Below are 18,903 nucleotides of genomic sequence, written 5' to 3'. Positions count from 1 at the left end.
TAATATACGCATATTTGCGGACGACTGTGTCACCGCACTATCTATAACGCATCGCACCATTCTGCTCTCTAGAACTTGTTTAAGAACGATTCAGAATGGTGCAATATTACACTAATGACCGTAATCACCAGCAAATTCACTTGCCTGTCCTTCTCGCACCATCGCGCTCCCTATTTCTTTCCTTACGCAAGTGTTAACCCCCCGCTTGAACAGGTAGATTCTTGTAAATGCTTACGTGTAACCCTATTCATGATTTGTCTTGGGACGCACATGTTGTCGTAATCGTTGTTGTCGTCGTGTCTGCGTTGGCATAATTTGGTCACAGAATAAAACTCCGGTGAAACTTCATAAACTGATTTAATGGCTACATGGAAGAAACATTACAGAAATTCCAACTGACGACCGTTTCGTTCGGCGTCTTTTAAGCTACTCCTTTCATGACGGTTGGCCGTGTTCCTCTCTACAGGCCTTCCTTTCTTTCCTTTTTCTTTAGGGGGTCCCCCGCTTGCGTGGGCCCTTAGAACCTGGCAGTGGCGGCGCACGTTCGGCGGTGTCGGTAACAGAGGAATCCTCCTTGCGTCTCCGGTGCTGGCCCGCAGCCGCCTCGTAGGCTGGAAATTCAGGGCAGGCGGGCGTCCGCGTCTGGTTAGGCCGCCAGCGCGTACACATGCCCAGGCCTGAAACCTTCTATCCGTGGCATGGACGCGGTTCAGCCCATCGCTGTTCCCTTTGGACTTCCAGGAACCTCTTCTGCCGACACGTGGTGCAGGCCCGCCGAGTTTGGTGAGAATTATGGCCCCGGTTGTGTCTTCGACAGCGCCAGTGGAGCGGGAGGGACGCTTTGAGGGGCGACGAGCCGCTGGTCGACTTGCTGGCAGTGGCAAGGAGCAGCCGTGCCACTGCCATACGTCAGTAACATTATATCATACGTCAGTAACGTCAGGACATACGTCAGTAACATTATATCAACATCTAACAAAAACTCAGAGAATTTGTGGAATGCACCGCCGTGTTCAAAACTACTGGCTTATAATTCATTTGTTAGGCCAAAAATTTAAAATGCATGCGACCCATCTGGAGCCCAATCAAGCATATCTCGTCAAAAATAATTGGTTAAAGATTGCGCTGTTACATTGATTCATGCATCATACTCATAGAAAATCAGGTTTTGATCCCTAAAAAGAGAATCCGGTGTATCGACACTTTTATGTCGACATCGCATTTCCAGCATTTTATTGTGTCACGTTTTTTTTTTCATCACTTAATCAAGCCCCATTAATCACAGCAGCAGCAGGCATATCTTAACGAACCAGTCATCCACTTCACATTGCGAACCCACACGCCGGACGACCGCATTTACTGCTTCGTTTTTCATTCGAACCACCATAGACTGGAACGGCCTCCTCCTTAAAATTGCTACACGAAATCCACGAAAATGACCATCTTCGTTTTCGCAACTTTTGTCTGACCATTGTTCACAGTAACTAATTACCATGATCACTAGTGTTTGTATAAGAACCTACGCCTTATGTAATGCCTCTATGTATTAATTAAGGTAATAAACGGAACTGAAGTCAGGTGAAAATAGCAGGAGAGTTCTGCTTCTTTGTTTTAAGCATGAAAATGTAAAGCACCTGCTTAGAACTCATTCGAAGTCATAAAAATGCTACAACAATAATGCTCCCTGTGTTTTTACGGTCTCCTTGGAATGAGCTCGCACTGAAGTGATTGTTATTATTGGTACTTGTAAAATCTCGCTTCCACTTGGGAAATTGGACTTCCTGAAAAATACCAACAAACCCTAAATCCGCAATGATAGGTCGATATAACTGACGTAAAAATACAGAGTGCGCCACTTTCCGTATATCTGCTTCTATTTACCAAGATCGGGATTATTTGGCCACTGTTCGAGGCATTTGAGTCATCTGCTTTTTTCGTTTTTATTTTTGTTTCATAATTCACGTGCCGGGTTTTGCTAAGTACATATTGCTGCTTAGGAGGAGGAGAGCCGTGGACTGTTTTCTTTTAAAGCCAAAGCTCTCCTTCACGACCAAAGTGGCAAAAGCTGTGCTATCTCGGAAGCCTGATCTTTATTTAACCTTCTGAGCATAGCATAGGAACAACGTATCTTAAACCAAGGTTAGTGTTGTGCACACATATTTGAGGAGAGAAATGGGGGGGGGGGGGGGCACTTGCAGCATACACCTAAATCTAGAAAAGGCCATCGAAATCATGCAGTCCGCAAGGGCGAATAAGCCACCGCAGAAGCCGAAAGGAAATCGGTTGGCGCCAGTAAGCAAAGTGACCAACAACCGTCCTCGCTCCTGTCCATTCCGTCGTTGAGTGAACACCTATAACGCGCGTTAATGGTCGGCGCGGGCAACCACTCCGACTGCAACCACTTTGCTCGAGGACGGGGAATGCTGCGAAGGAAAGAGAAGGGAGTTCTTTTGAAGTTGATTACCCCAGTTTCTCGGCCGGTTTTCAGTCGTACACCCTTCTTTTCTGTCTCTACCGCCACATTTGGTGATGCGCGTCGTAGAATAATAGGGTCGCTAGAAACTATGAAAAAAAAAACTTAGTCCTAAGCTTAATGTACCTACTACGCTGTCGCATTCTACTGGAGAGCAAAGTTTCTGCGCAGTGGCAACAAAGGCGTCACATGCGCATCGCCGTCTTCCGGATCTTTGAGGGTGTCTCCTAAGCAGAGGTGGACAACCTCTTGAGGTTTCGGCCTCATGAGATGGACCTGAACCTCAAAATGACCTCAACCTCACGGAGTGAGGTGAGGTTGAGGTGAGGTCGAGGTGAGGTCGGTGACAGCTAGAAATTTTTTGTGTGAGGTCACCAAATTGAACCTCAAACTCACGCGTGAGTTTGAGGTTGAGTGAGGTCGTCATTGTGTGACGTCGAAATAGTGAGGTCCAGGCTTTTGGCTGTTGCCGCGGCTGTCTTCGAAGAGCGCCGCTTTTGACGCGGAGCTCGAGCATACTGCCGCGGTGTGCCCGCCGACTCTCGGTGTTTGGTTACCCCCCAATCGGACGACCGAATGCCGCAGCCCCTGCCCAGCTTTCGGCATTCCACCGTAATGTCCGAAGCCCGAGTACACTTCCCTTTGGTCTACTAGGAAGGAGATTTTTTTTTTACTTCACGAACTCCTCATGCCCCCCGCCTGCCACCCCCGTTTCCTCTGACTTGTTTGTGCCGATGCTCGCCGCAGGCTCAAACACCCAGGAGAGCGGAAAGACATAACTCACGTTGACCAGCGGTGCTTTTGTCCGATGCCGCAAGGAAACCAGCAAACTAAAAAGTGAAGCAAATTATCTTTGCGCAAACGGCGCGGACCAGAACTGTGTCTTGTGCATTCCCGTTTCCAGGCGATAACGTCACGGCTGCTGCCTTAAATTCGATAAAGGACCCCGCTGTACATGGTGTACATGGGAAATGGTGCAGCGAAATTGTTAGAGGACGTGATACTGACAGATAAAAAAAAAAACATGCACAAATCAGAAAAACCGGCACACTACCATCTGTGCATTTTATCGAAGTCCTCCCTTTCGAATTGTACGTTATCGTTTTATATTCCTGTCCTGTAAATTTATATTCTTGTATTCTCACGAACAACCTCTCTTTGGTCTTGTGCTGCTTGTTTCTTCTAACAGATTTAAAGGTGATGGTGCTAGTGTAGCGGTAAAACATGCAACAGGATGAAATGGACGGCACAGCTTATAAGACGCAACTGGTAAACAGGAAAAAGCCTGCGCATGTTAACCATATGCTGAGATAGAAGAGACAAAAAATATATGGGGCCTGTATGCAGTACAGCGCAATGAAAAAAAAAATGATTTCGCTCCGCTAGGGCCCTTTATTTCTCTCTCAAATTCTAGTGAAATCAAGCAATGCAGGAGGAAGGAGGAGACTAAGGGATTCTTAACTTATTCAGGCGCAGAAAACGAAATTTGAAAAGCGTACTCCTACATGTTTTTATGAGCTAAAAAGTATTGAGATGGTTTCCGGCTCGACATTTTGGTGTCTAGACGGACGAATTGGTGTGGCGAAGTGAACATGCCTGTTTTGTGCTCCAGTCTGCTCGAGACGCACAAATCAATAGGGTGAAAATTGTTGTGGCCAGATGTCGGAATAATTCTTTCAGGTATTTGTTTTTTTCTTTAAAAATCAATTTAGATGTACGTGATATGAAGCCAATTACATGCTAGCACTGAGGAATGCAGTATTAAGTCGATGTCTCAAACCTTTCATACGCTCTGGGAAGAGCAGTTCTCTCCTGTTTTTATTGTGCGATATTGGTTATTACTTTCGGCAACATGGTATTTATTTATATATATATTTTCTTGTATGTCAATTAAGTTCGTACACTGCCGAAAAGAGAACAGGCTTCTTCCCTCACATTAGGCTCTTTCTTTGGCATCTTTTCAGAGGCGCATAGCACAACCCTCCTTTCCACATACCCTTGCGGTCATTTAGTTTTTTCTTTTTCTTTTGCAAGTATTGGAAAGCGCGATCTACTCTCTGAATGCGGAGCTGGCACACATACGCCACTACCTTTTGGTGTGTATTGGTGACAGTTCGGCATTCACCGCATGAGCAAAACCAGATGCCTACAGACGGAGGGTGAAGGGAGGAGCGCGTGCACAGCGGGGGGCGCGGTCCCTCCGGGCTGCTTGCTCGTCTCCTTTCTGTTTTTCTTGTCTTTATTTTACGTTTATGTGCTGTAACTATACGACACTAACGGGGAAACGGTTTCTCTACATTCACCTAAGGTGCATGCGGGGAAGCTGCTTCGGAGACACCACCGTTCAATTGATTAGTTCAGTCGTCGAAGGAAAACAAGTGAATACCAGAAAGAAGCTCGTCTCAGAATTGTTGGCGAAATGGCATCCAGTATTCGGTTCGGACGTACACGTATTTATATCGTGTGTACGTGTTTTTTTTTTAGGTGGTTGCGAGTTGGACATTTTGCTCCGGCGAAATTTGACGGACGAGCCGATGTTCGCGGAAGCAAAGCGGTTCACGTTTGGCATGGAAGCAGCACGATAGAGCACATGGCTAACGATCGTCGTCTTCACGTTATCCAGGTTTTGGCTTGGCTTCTACCATGCCTGGCCAGAAGTGCACCGGACCCGTACGTCGCTACCTGCCTGCAGCCATGCCGTGTTCAGGTGTGCGACCTTTCTTCGAACCCAGGCGCTGCCTTCGTTGGATCGGAATCCTTGTTCATCGGTTCAGCCGCATCAACAGGAACATCATCCACGCCTGCCTTAAAAGCCAACAGCCAGCCGCGACACGTCAGTGGGCATGCAAGCAGCACGATAGAGCACATGGCTAACGATCGTCGTCTTCACGTTATCCAGGTTGGTCAATCGTGTTCTCTACATGCTAGGAAAACATCAAATCGTTTTTACTGCTGCTTCCGTGCCCACAAGGGCTCTATGACGTGTGTTGTGACTGCAAGGAGGTGTTGCTTATGTTGTTGCTATGTTCGGGTGACGTTGAGCTAAACCCCGGGCCTAATCGCAAGCAAACTACAGAGCGGCAGACCCAAGTAGCTGATGAAGACGGCACGTCGTGCGCCCATCGTCATAATGAAGTCATGGCTGCGTTGTCCTTTATTAAAACCGCCTGTGAGGCGTCAGCGGAGGCCCAAGCCATGTTGACGCAGGCTGTTAATGACGTAAAAGCCAATCAGGAATGTTTAGCAAAGCGGCTGTCTAATATTGATACTCGACTCGCTTCTGTTGAAACAAAAGTCAGCATGGTTAGTAGTCTCGAAGGAGAACTTCTGTTAACAAACGACACCATTAATGACTTGACGCAACAGAATAATGAGCTTCTTTCCCGCATCAATCATCTGGAAGACAGATCTCGCAGAAATAATTTAATATTTTATGGCGTCCCCGATAGCAATGAAACGTGGAATGACACAGAAAAAAACGTTATTAGTTTGCTTTCATCCAGTTTTGGGTCAGAATTTAAACCAGACAAAATAGAACGAGCCCACCGCCTTGGTGGCCCTTTTGTTCAAGAAAAATGCCGACCAGTGATGATAAAATTTTCGCACTTTAAAGCGAAAGAAGAAATGATGTCACATCGTGATGAGCTGAAAACAAATGACATTTCAGTTTCTGAAGACTACTGCGCAGCAACTAGGCTCGCTCGCAAAAGGTTAACTGCTTTCGCAAAATCTTTGCCTGGTTGACCATCCTTTAGGCTTCGCTACGACAAACCAACTGTAAATAAAAGGCAATATGTTTATGACCCCAGAACAGACAGTTTCATTGAGCTGCCCCGGCTGCGTTATCATTCTCCTTCTCGTAGCAGCCCATCCGATGATTCATCTGCACGCGCTCGACCCTCTACATCCAATGCTGCTCGCGCATGCGCGATGGGAGACATTTCGAATTCAAGTCCCACGCGTAATGTTTCATAATACTAAGCCAGGGGTAGTGGTCATCGGCGCCCTATATCAGTCCTTTATACTAATATCCGGAGCATTTTAGGCAAAAGAGATGATATCAGCGCAGCTATCCGTGCGATGCCGACCTGGTGGCGCTCACTGAAACTTGGTTAAGTGCTCGTGTAAGCGACAGCGAAATTTTTACTCACGCCAAGCCTTTCAATGTCTATCGTTGTGACAGAGATGGAAGACAAGGGGGTGGAACCCTGCTCGTAGTCTATACTAACCTAACATCGTTCAGAATTAATGTTTCATGCAACATAGAATCTGTCTGATGCGGCGTCATTTTAAACAACAGAGTACACATCATTGGCGTCTGTTATCGTCCACCTAATGCAGACATCACATTCGTGAATGAATTGCATGACCGGGTAACACCGTCGTCCTTCGTTATCCAGCATCCCCGGTATTTCTTCTAGGCGATTTCAATTATCCATCAATAAACTGGACATCGACACCGCCTACCTGCACACCATATTCTTCGAATTGTCAAGCTTTTCTCGATATGTGCTCCCTTTTCAATTTTGATCAGGTTGTTGATAGCCCAACGCGTGTTATCGGCAGTTCTGCTAACATTCTTGACCTGATCCTCACCACTAACCTTGATATGATAGGCCCAATAATTTTCATGCCGGGACTCAAGGATTATTCTTTACTTCATTTCGACCTAAACTTTACCGCGTCTTCAGCTACGAAAAAACGCAAGATTATATTTGATTACAAAAAGGCAAACTTTGAAGAGATAAATAGAGAACTTTCGCTCTTCCTTGACAACTATCTTAGTGGTTTTGAACATCGTTCTGTCCAAGAGAACTGGGACCTGTTCGTCAATAAAATTTCATATCTAAGTGAGGCTTACATTCCCAAGAAAATACTAACAGTACATAGACATTCGCCATGGTAAAATCCGTACTTAAATCGACTGTCGAACAGAAAAAAAACGCTTATTTCGGGCAGCAAAACTGCAGCAGACTGCGTCACGCTGGCAAGCATACACTAATGCATCTCACACCTACTCTCAAGCTGTCGCTTCTGCAAAATCTACTTTTTTGAAATACACTCTACCATCCTTGCTCACTAATAACCCTAGCAAATTTTGGAACATCGTAACTAACTCCCAGAGCAACTCAGAGATTTCTTTACTTGACCAGAACGACTTACCTGTGCCTAGCAAGGAGTGCGCATCGATTTTAAACAATATGTTCACACTGAACTTTTCATCTGCAACTAATCTTCAATTGCCTACACATTCGTTTTCGGGCTATACGATTACGCATCCAATATCAATAGATGCCGACGGGATTGCAAAGCTAATTGAAACACTAAAACCTTCATGTTCCTCAGGTGTTGACAATATAAATGCAAGATTCCTTAAAGAAACAAACATGTACTCCTGTGTCCTTTTGGCAAAATTATTTCAACAATCTTTAGATACTGGCGCTATTCCTGTACATTGGAAGCAGGCGAAGGTGATTCCACTTCATAAATCCGGTAACAAGCAATCTCCCCTTAATTATCGCCCCATATCTCTTACTAGCATACCATGTAAAATTCTTGAACATGTCATTTGCTCACACCTAGCTAGTTTTCTTGACTCGAACCTTTTTTTCAATCCAGCGCAACATGGCTTCAGGAAATCATACTCATGCGAGACACAGCTACTTTGTTTCACAAACTCCATGCTAACCCTTATTGACAACCGTTCCTTGGCTGATTGTATCTTCTTGGATTTTTCTAAGGCCTTTGACAAAATAAACCATCATCTTTTACTACTTAAACTCGAGTGTCTTAATATTGACAGACATCTTCTTACCTGGGTCGAAGTTTTCCTCATCGGTCGATCACAGCATGTCTTTGCTAACAACAATAATTCACCGTCAACACCTGTTACGTCAGGTGTACCACAAGGGTCCGTTTTGGGCCCTCTTCTTTTTTTAGTTTATATTAATGACCTTCCTAACTGTGTGACTTCCCATATTCACTTATTTGCCGATGACTGTGTTATTTATCGCGAGCTTGCTGAACCCGCCGATGTTTCTGCTATACAATCTGACCTCAATAATATAACTAAATGGTGCAGCACATGGTGTATGGACCTAAATGTTAAAAAATGTAAAGCTATGCGAGTGTCGCGCAGTAATTTCCCCCCTGCTTGCTATGTATTGAATAACACTCCTTTAGATACTGTAACTTCGTACAAATATTTGGGTGTGCATATTACTAATGACCTCGGCTGGAAGCAACATATTGATTACATTATTAACAACAGTAACCGCATGCTTGGGTATTTGCGCCGTAACTTTTCGAAGGCACCTGTTTCGACTAAAATGACTATGTACAAAGCATTGGTACGTTCAAAGATTGAATATGCTTCTGCAATCTGGGATCCCGGTTTCACGAACTTGAAATCCTCACTTGAGATGGTTCAAAATAATTCAGCGCGTTTCATTCTTTCCAATTACAGTCGCACTAGCAGCATAACTTCAATGAAACTAACGTTATCTTTGCCATCTCTCGAGCTTAGAAGGAAAATTTCACGTCTTAGCCTTTTTCACAAAATTTATCATCATAACGAATTGAGGCATACTTTCATTTCGCAGCCATCGTATCGCTCCTCCCGCGTTGATCATGCTTACAAAGTAAATGTCATAACTTGCAATACTAATGCCCTTTTTCATTCCTTTCTACCTCGTACGTCAGTAGAGTGGAATCGCCTTCCGCCCGATATCGCATTAATCCAAGATCACGATTCATTTCACTCATCACTGATGCAATATCTTGAAGCTGATCCGTGACACTTTTTTCCCCCCTGACTATTATCTTATTTCCGTTTTTAGTTTTTCATGCTTGTTTGCTCCCAGTGCTGTTGTTCTTTTCGCTGTATAATGCTGTTCTCTCACCGCTTATGATTGTTTTCAATTTATTCCGCTTGTATAACTTTCTTTATTGTAAGATTGTTTTCGTTGTTCTGTATTCCCTTGTTCGTTTAGCCTTTGTTATATTTTGTTCATTTAGTGTTCTATGCTTTCTATCATATATGATGTACCACTCCCCTCTGTAATGCGTATGCGCTTGAGGGTAATAAAATGAAATGAAATGAAATGAAACCCTTTTTCCTAGCAGTTCCGACAGTTGTAATTTTTTAATGTAAGCGTGGTGTTCAAAGAAGCAATTTCGCCAATTCTTGCAATACGCCACGGGATCACAGAATTATAAACTAACCCCCAGGAGTGGCAGGTTTGGACCTCATAACATAAACAGCATTCCTCTTAGAAATTTTCTGAAGGTTTATTCGGCGTTGGCTTAGTTTTATGATTAATTGGTGTTTTCCTGTCTTTTCCTCTTTTTTTTGTTTTGTTGGGGATTTAGTCTTCACAAGTCATTTCATGAGTGGCTGTTATGGAAAACTTGTGCCCCGTTAATATGACATCCGTTTATATGGAGGACCCGAATAATGGACAATTTTTCTAGGGCCGAAGATTTTTCAAAGTTTTTATGTCACGTTAATATAGAAACTCGCTCTCTGAACAATGTAGATGGGATCAATGCACACAGCCTATTCGGCCCATGTATTTTTGTCTCGTTAATATGGACATTGTTTGAAAAAAGCAGGGGAGTCTGAACGCAAGTTTATGAAGGGTGCGCATGCCGGGAACCAATGCGACAGCCGATACGGTAGGATGCCTGAACGAGTCCTGTGGAGTTGGAAAGAACCAAATCGGGCGTGTCGTCGTTTTAGGAGGGAAGGGGGACGGGGGGGGGGGGGGGGCAAGAGCGGAAAGGAAGGGAAGAGGAGGAGAAAGGTTGTGTGGTTGACAGGGATTGTACACAGCAAACCGAAGGTCAGCTGACTGAGAAAGACCCCAAAATGAGGCAACCGGGAGATTTATGGGTGCAGCGGCAGCGCCGCAACTAGTGGCCGGAGTCGGGAAAACAGCAACATGTGGTTGCAATAAATTCTGCTGAACGTGAACAGAAGAGAAGCCGGTAAAAACGTAAGAAAGAAACGATAAGAAGATAGACAAGCGCCGAAATTGGGGGTGGGAACTGAAGTTTTTCTAGCCCAGAACACAAAGCATGTTCTATGAAGCCGTTTCGGTCAGGGTAAAGACACACTAAGGAAGTAGAGCGACAAAAGAAACGCGACGACCACGCAAACAGGACCGGGCGTCCCGTCCTGGACGCCTGTCCTTCTCATGCTCCTGGTTTTCGTCACTGTTGCGCTGCCGAACTACCACATTTTGCACCACAGCGATCCGCATGTCGGCTTCGCCTTGAGTCAACGATGCGGCCTTGACAAGGTTTGAGCTCTTCGTAGTCGGCTAGCCGTCGTTTTAAACTGTACTTCAGCTTACAGTGTTTGTTTCATAGGAACACATACAAACGGCACAGGAAAGGGCTGTTTGATAGCCCTCTGTATAGTAGCCTGCCAACTAGACTCCCTCGCTTCCTTACAAAAACAGTACAAAGCAAGAAAGAGAATCAGAAGAATGGAAAATCAAGAAGTTTAACTAGGGAAAGTGAGTGCAAAGAAGCAGGAGCCTGTAACTCTCGACTTTAGTCTGACTTTTGGCATAGTTGGAGTTAAGCGCAAACGAATGGAGCTGAACTTAGGCGCGAAGCGGGAAATCTGTGAATACAAGCGGCAAAAGCAATCTCAGTCAGTCCAAGCCGTGAAAGACTGGACCCAAGTTCAACTAGGCCTCAGTCTCGTCAGGTTGACGGTATACCATCTATATACACTACCGGACTCCGATAAATGGCTCAACGTCGGCATCACAGCGTAAGCAACAGTCCGCACAGTCGAGCCGGGCATCCTGAATAGTGAAGTAGAATGGGCCTTAGCCAGCCTTGCTAAGAACAAAGCTAGCGGCATTGATGGCATTCCAGCTGAGTTGCTTCGAAACCTTAACCATGACGACGCTGTTAAAGTATTCATGATGGCAGCAAATTTGGACAACCCTGCAGTGGCCACAAGATTGGAGGAGGTCAGTTTACATTCCCATCCCAAAAAAAGGAAGTGCCAAAGATTGTTCCAACTACCGCACGATCGCGCTTATTTCGCATGCTAGCAAGGTGATGTTGAAAATCCTGCAAGGTAGGCTGCAGCAGTATGTGGATCGAGAGCTCCCGGACGTGCAAGCTGGGTGTCACAAGGGCAGAGGAACTAGAGACCAGATTGCCAACCTTCGCAGAAAAGTGGAAAAAGCAAGAGATTTCCAGAAACCCACCTACTTCTGCTTTATTGATTATGCGAAAGCGTTTGACTGCGTAGATCACAGCAGATTGTGGAGAGTTCTCCAAGAGATGGGAGTTCCAATTCACCTCATCTGTCTCCTCAGGAACCTGTATGGAGGGCAAGAGGCCACAGTCAGAACTGGGCATGGTCTTACAGATTGGTTTCCGATTAAGAAAGGAGTGAGACAAGGCTGCATACTGTCGCCCTGCCAATTTAACCTATATGCTGAGTGCATCACGAGGAAGGCCGGTCTGTACGAGTCTTCAGCTGGAGTGAAGATGCTGGAAAACGTATCAACAACCTCAGATATGCGGACGATACCACTTTAATGGCAGAAAGTGAAGTGGAACTCAAGAGACTTCTGATGCGCGTAAAAGAAGCGAGTGAGAAGTTTGGGCTTAAACCGAACAATAAAAAGACAAAGATCATGGCGTCTTGCCCTATCAAGTCCTAGAGCATCAAGGGGCAAGAAGTGGAATCTGTGACAGATTTTCTCTTCTTGAGCTCCAAGATTACCCCGGAAGGAGACTGCAGCCATGAAATTAGGAAACGCCTGCTTCTGGGAAAGAAAGCCATGGCTAGCCTTGACCGCCTAGTGAAGAGCAGAGACATTACACTGCCAACAAAGATCCGTATAACTCGTTTCAACAGCATGTTAAAACACCTGAGTCACACACTTTTTTCCATTCTTCCTCCTTACTCCATCAAAATGCAGGCGCTGAAACAGAAACCAAATGTGAGTGCTTATGCTAAGCGTTTTTCTGTATTTATATCAACTACATCAACACCCGGTGACGTAACTGAAAGGGGCAGGGAGACCGATAAAATTGCCTAAACCTGTGCGAGTTAGTAGTCAGAAATTACAGCAATAGAGTCTGAAACAAGGTTCTACATTTCCATAGTTCTAGACAGGCAACGAAAAACAATCCTGTAAATACAGGGGCGAAAATATGACACACCAATTTTCAAACATTGACTATAGCACGATGACAGCACTCTGGCTAACTAAAAATACGACAATAAAAAATACAACTGGTCCTTCCGGAGAGAGTTAGAGTGATAGATTATGCTATATATTGTCAAGTGGAAGCATAATGCAAGGCAAAGCAAAATGAGGCAGCTCGAGATGATTTCTTGTAGATACGCTTGCACTGTATGTGTATTTCAACAGTCCAAAATGAGTGGCCAGATTGCACACTGATTCGAGATTGCTGGAAAGCTGTCTGAGCAGTTTCCTAAAATTAAGAGGGTGTTTAAGACTTACCAATGCTTTGTAGAGTCAGTTTCATAGGAACTGTTGCACAAGAATGGAATATAGACAGTCTAGCATGCAATGGGTTTCTAACCAAAGTATTTATGTACACGCATATGAAAATACGGATGTATGATAGGGTAAAACATACAATAGCTAGCAAGCACTTATTATTAGGAAGATTGTTTATGTAGGAGCTCACAGTTAAAACCGCTAGGAACCAAAGCAAGAACTGGGGGCGGAATCGGGTTTAGTAGTCCTGCTGGTCTGATCGACGGCGTCTTGCGTCGTTGGCACTCACGACACGTCTTCACGTAGTGGGCAACTTCGGCAGGCAGTCGCGGCCAGTAGTACTTCTCCTGGATTCGATGCAACGTGCGCGCAAATCCGAGGTGGCCTGCTGTGGGCTCATCGTGCAACGCCTGCAGAATTTCCTGCCGGAGGTTTTTAGGCACTACAAGAAGCTGCGCGGTATTGTTGGCTGCGAAGTTCTTCACTAGGAGGCCATTGCTTAACGTGAACGATGATAAATATCGCAAACAAACAAAGATTATGGAACTGATACGCGGTCCAGAATCAGAGTGATAAGTCTGAATGCCGGCGGCTGTTAAACAACAACAAATACAGTTTTGAAGTTTCGCGGCAATATATTGGTCATTGTCCATGACCAATATGCCGCCTCTTTTATCTGCCGGTTTGATGACCACATCTTTCCGTCTGCTAAGCGCCTTCAATGCGTCACGTTCCTTTTTGGAAAGGTTTTACTTCCCTGGTCTCTAGTCCTTATAAGCTCTGATTACGTCGTTCTGGACGGCACTAATGTACGGTACATGTGAGGACAGTTTTCCTCGTGGTTTTTTCCCCCTTTCCGCCCCTTTTTTTACCCCGCTTCTTTGATACCCTCCACATCCCACTTCTCGTAAAAACCTTCTTCATGCTTGGCGCTCGCACCTTTTAGCGAAAACCTCAAAGTATTTCAGCATTCTACTGTCCCACATATTTTTTTTCTTTTCTTTCTTTGATGTTCATCTCTCGTCGCGAGTTGCTTACCGCTCTAAGCAGGCTCGAACTCTACTCGTAGATGTCACGTTCTTCTAACCAGCAATGTCCACCTGGTTGTCGCGTTTTTTTTCATCCTGTCGGGCCGCGGGTCGGAGCAAGGGTGGGGAGAGTAACAGACGCAGCAGAGAAAAAGAACAAATCTTCAAAAACAAGGCCTTGACCATTGATAGTTGACCACTTCCCCCAAAAACCTCCTTCACGCTTGGCGCTACCATCTTTTAGTGAGAACGGAAAAAGATTTCTCACCATCTGCAGCAAACACGTTCCCCCACCTGTGATTTTTTTTCCCGAGGTTGTTCAGCGGCTGCCTGTATTCTATACAGATGACTCCCGGCAGCCGTTGCCTTGGGTGGATGAGCCTTTGGGACTAGCCTGCTCTCCGCACCTGTGTGTGTATGTGTGTGTTGTGCGTGCCCAGCTGGTTCACCTATATGTGCCCATATTATGTTTGTATCTCCTCTTGCCAACACTATAAGAAGACGAACAAGAATCATGTACCCTCAGTCTTGAGAAAGGCAGTGCTCCTGCCAAAACGTCGACTCCAAATAAACTTGGAAGCAGTATGAAGCATTTTTTCATAGATGTGGACGTCGTGTATAGACCCTATTCACTATCAGGTTTAGCAGGCGGCCGTTGTGGCAACCCTGTATTGAGGATACGCCATAGCATTGGGCTTTTCAAAACTCCTCCTCCTCCCTGCTCCCTCCCTGCGACCTCCCTGCTGCGCGCCGTTCATTTGTCGGACACATGAGACGCCGTTTGGAACGCTGTCCAACCAGAGCTCGGATTTCACCACCGCTGTACCCTGATTCGCCGTGGGCCCTCTCTCTCTTTCTTTCTCTCTCTTTGATGTTAGGTTGTTCGTGCCATGGTTGCCAGTAAAGCAGAAATGACGTCACGTGAATAAGCTCTATAGGCAAGTGGCTATTTATGTCTGTAGAAAGGTTGCATCGAGTATTGAGTAGGCGAGTTACACTTGTCACCAATCAAAACATGCAATGCTGAAACGTTATCCGGATTTTCACTCATACTTCGCAGTTTGCTTTGGTTCCTAGCGGTTTTAACTGTGAGCTCCTACATAAACAATCTTCCTAATAATAAGTGCTTGCTAGCTATTGTATGTTTTACCCTATCATACATCCGTATTTTCATATGCGTGTACATAAATACTTTGGTTAAAAACCCATTGCATGCTAGACTGTCTATATTCCTTTCTTGTGCAACAGTTCCTATGAAACTGACTCTACAAAGCATTGGTAAGTCTTAAACACCCTCTTAATTTTAGGAAACTGCTTAGACAGCTTTCCAGCAATCTCGAATCAGTGTGCAATCTGGCCACTCATTTTGGACTGTTGAAATACACATACAGTGCAAGCGTATCTACAAGAAATCATCTCGAGCTGCCTCATTTTGCTTTGCCTTGCATTATGCTTCCACTTGACAATATATAGCATAATCTATCACTCTAACTCTCTCCGGAAGGACCAGTTGTATTTTTTATTGTCGTATTTTTAGTTAGCCAGAGTGCTGTCATCGTGCTATAGTCAATGTTTGAAAATTGGTGTGTCATATTTTCGCCCCTGTATTTACAGGATTGTTTTTCGTTGCCTGTCTAGAACTATGGAAATTTAGAACCTTGTTTCAGACTCTATTGCTGTAATTTCTGACTACTAACTCGCACAGGTTTATGCAATTTTATCGGTCTCCCTGCCCCTTTCAGTTACGTCACCGGGTGTTGATGTAGTTGATATAAATACAGAAAAACGCTTAGCATAAGCACTCACATTTGGTTTCTGTTTCAGCGCCTGCATTTTGATGGAGTAAGGAGGAAGAATGGAAAAAAGTGTGTGACTCAGGTGTTTTAACATGCTGTTGAAACGAGTTATACGGATCTTTGTTGGCAGTGTAATGTCTCTGCTCTTCACTAGGCGGTCAAGGCTAGCCATGGCTTTCTTTCCCAGAAGCAGGCGTTTCCTAATTTCATGGCTGCAGTCTCCTTCCGGGGTAATCTTGGAGCTCAAGAAGAGAAAATCTGTCACAGATTCCACTTCTTGCCCCTTGATGCTCTAGGACTTGATAGGGCAAGACGCCATGATCTTTGTCTTTTTATTGTTCGGTTTAAGCCCAAACTTCTCACTCGCTTCTTTTACGCGCATCAGAAGTCTCTTGAGTTCCACTTCACTTTCTGCCATTAAAGTGGTATCGTCCGCATATCTGAGGTTGTTGATACGTTTTCCAGCATCTTCACTCCAGCTGAAGACTCGTACAGACCGGCCTTCCTCGTGATGCACTCAGCATATAGGTTAAATTGGCAGGGCGACAGTATGCAGCCTTGTCTCACTCCTTTCCTAATCGGAAACCAATCAGTAAGACCATCCCCAGTTCTGACTGTGGCCTCTTGCCCTTCATACAGGTTCCTGAGGAGACAGATGAGGTGAATTGGAACTCCCATCTCCTGGAGAACTTGCCACAATCTGCTGTGATCTACGCAGTCAAACGCTTTCGCATAATCAATAAAGCAGAAGTAGGTGGGTAACTTCATTACAGTCGTTTTCCGGCGACAAAACAATATCTGTATTTGTGCAGTGATGCGCATGGCTGTTACGCTTTCATGACGTGAGTATTTTGAATATATGAATCGTAGTGCTTTCGACTGAATTGTTTCTAACTTTTCGATCAGGTACGCTTGATGGGGATCCCAGATTATGTGTGCATACTCAAGGATAGGTCGTACTAATATTTTATAGGCTGTTAACTTCACGTGCGGTGGAGCCATTGCTAGTCTGCTGCGAAGAAAACCAAGCTGCTTGAATGCGTTGCTACATATGTTCTCGATGTGTGCATGCCATTTAAGGTCTTGGGTTAGAGTGATCCCCAGGTATTTTGCTTTGGCTACGTGTGGTATCGGGGAGCCAGATAATGTGTAGTTGTAAAACAAAGGAATTTTTTTTCTTGTTATGTTTAAATGCGCCGTTTTCGATATGTTAATTTGCATGTCCCATGCTGCACACCAGTCAGAAATGTTTTTTAAAGAAGACTGAAGTTTCATTTGGTCACCAGAGCTGTTCACGGCTGTATAAATCACGCAGTCATCTGCAGAAAGTCTCATTATCACTCCATGTTCGGCACACAAATAGATATCATTTACATATATGAGAAACAGCAGGGGCCCAAGAACGGAGCCCTGCGGGACCCCCGAGAGGACTTCAAGGTAATCTGAGTCGAAACCATTCATTGACACGAACTGTTTACGGTTGGAAAGATAGGCTTTCTATCCATGCTACTATTTTCAGATCAATACCTATCGTTATCAGTTTTAAAATAAATTTTTATGGTGAACACGATGGAAAGCTTCAGCGAAATTTATGAGGATTGTATCAGCCTGTAGTCGAGAAATAATTATTGATGCCAGGTCAGTGTGATTTCAAACAGTTGAGTAACTGTTGACAATGTATTTCGAAAGCCATGTAGTCTGGGGAATAGAAGGTTGTTTTCTTCTAAGTATGTTATGATAGCATTATGGATTATATGCTCCATTACCTTGCAACAAGAACTGATTAATGATATAGGTCGGTATGTGTTCACCAGCAATTTGCTGCCGCCCTTGTGAATAGGATTCACCTTTGAATGGAGCCAATCTTGTGGAACAGTACCTGTTTTAAGTGACTCGGTACATTTTGCGCACAGAAAAGGAGCAATCTACTCAGCATAGCGTCTAATGAATACGCTTAAGATGCCATCAGGACCAGGACACTTTTTCGTATCTATTTGCAAGAGTAAGTTAAGGACGCCTGTTTGTGTTATCACCACTTCGGGCATGTGGCTAGTGTGTTGGGCAGGGGTTGCATTCACTGGTGTTGCATGTGTGAAGACAGATTGGAAGTATGAATTTAAATAGTTTGCAATCGCTCACTGATCTTTACGATACATCCGTCAACTTCTATTTTTGAGATCGCGTCATCAGATTTCGATGAATAGCGCCAACATTTCTGTGGTTGTGTAGACAAAGTTCGACATTGTGCTTGAAAAAAACCTTAATCTCGCCTCTTTAATTTATTTCATGAACAGGGGGGAGGGGGGATTTCACACATTTCCGCAAGTGATTTTTTACTTCTACGAATTCTCACGAGTTTTCGCTTTAGGTGAATAATATTGCGGGTAATATATGGCGTTTTACGTTGTCTTCTTTTCGTCTTGGATGGAATGAATTTTTCTTCCCAGGATATTATCGTTTCCTTGAGCTTTAGCCATAAGTCTTTAACAATTGACCGGTTTTCCAAAATATAAATATCCTACTTTAAATCTATAAAGTCGATGATGCTCACGTCATAAGCCCGACTATAACCTTTCGTTACAATACGTGTCTGCTCAAGGTGGACTGCGGTGTTCTGCTGTCTCATCTGTGGAAATGTTAATGCGAGTAACTTATGGTCTGATATACTTTCCGCAATGACAAGTTCCGGGGTTCACATGCTAGATACAATAACAAGATTGAGCACTGAGGTAGTATAGCCCCGAATGCGTGTCGGCAATAGTAACCAGCTGTTGTAAACAAAAAACTGAACATTATGTTTAAAAGCAGTTCGCAATTGGTCACTTCCTTTCTTCCAGGAGTTAAGGTGGTCCAATCAATTCCGGGTAAATTGAAATCTCCAGATAATATGATTTTAGTCCGTTCTTTCATTTTAGAATTCAAATAGTCATGCCATTTCAAAAGATAGTCATCTGTGGCGTTCGGGCACCTAAAAATACCACCGATTACTGCTTATCATTACCCGTTGTTATCATGCACCAAACACTTTAATGGCCGTCCATGCCTTCCTCTTCCTTGAAGTAGAGGTCCTGCTTAATGGCAATAGCAACCCCACCACCACG

This window comes from Amblyomma maculatum, unplaced genomic scaffold (assembly GCF_055883805.1).
Source record: "Amblyomma maculatum isolate TAMU_Amacu unplaced genomic scaffold, ASM5588380v1 scaffold_76, whole genome shotgun sequence".
Lineage (NCBI taxonomy): Eukaryota > Metazoa > Arthropoda > Arachnida > Ixodida > Ixodidae > Amblyomma > Amblyomma maculatum.
The sequence above is the reverse complement of the archived record's forward strand: the minus strand, read 5'-3'. Positions refer to the sequence as shown.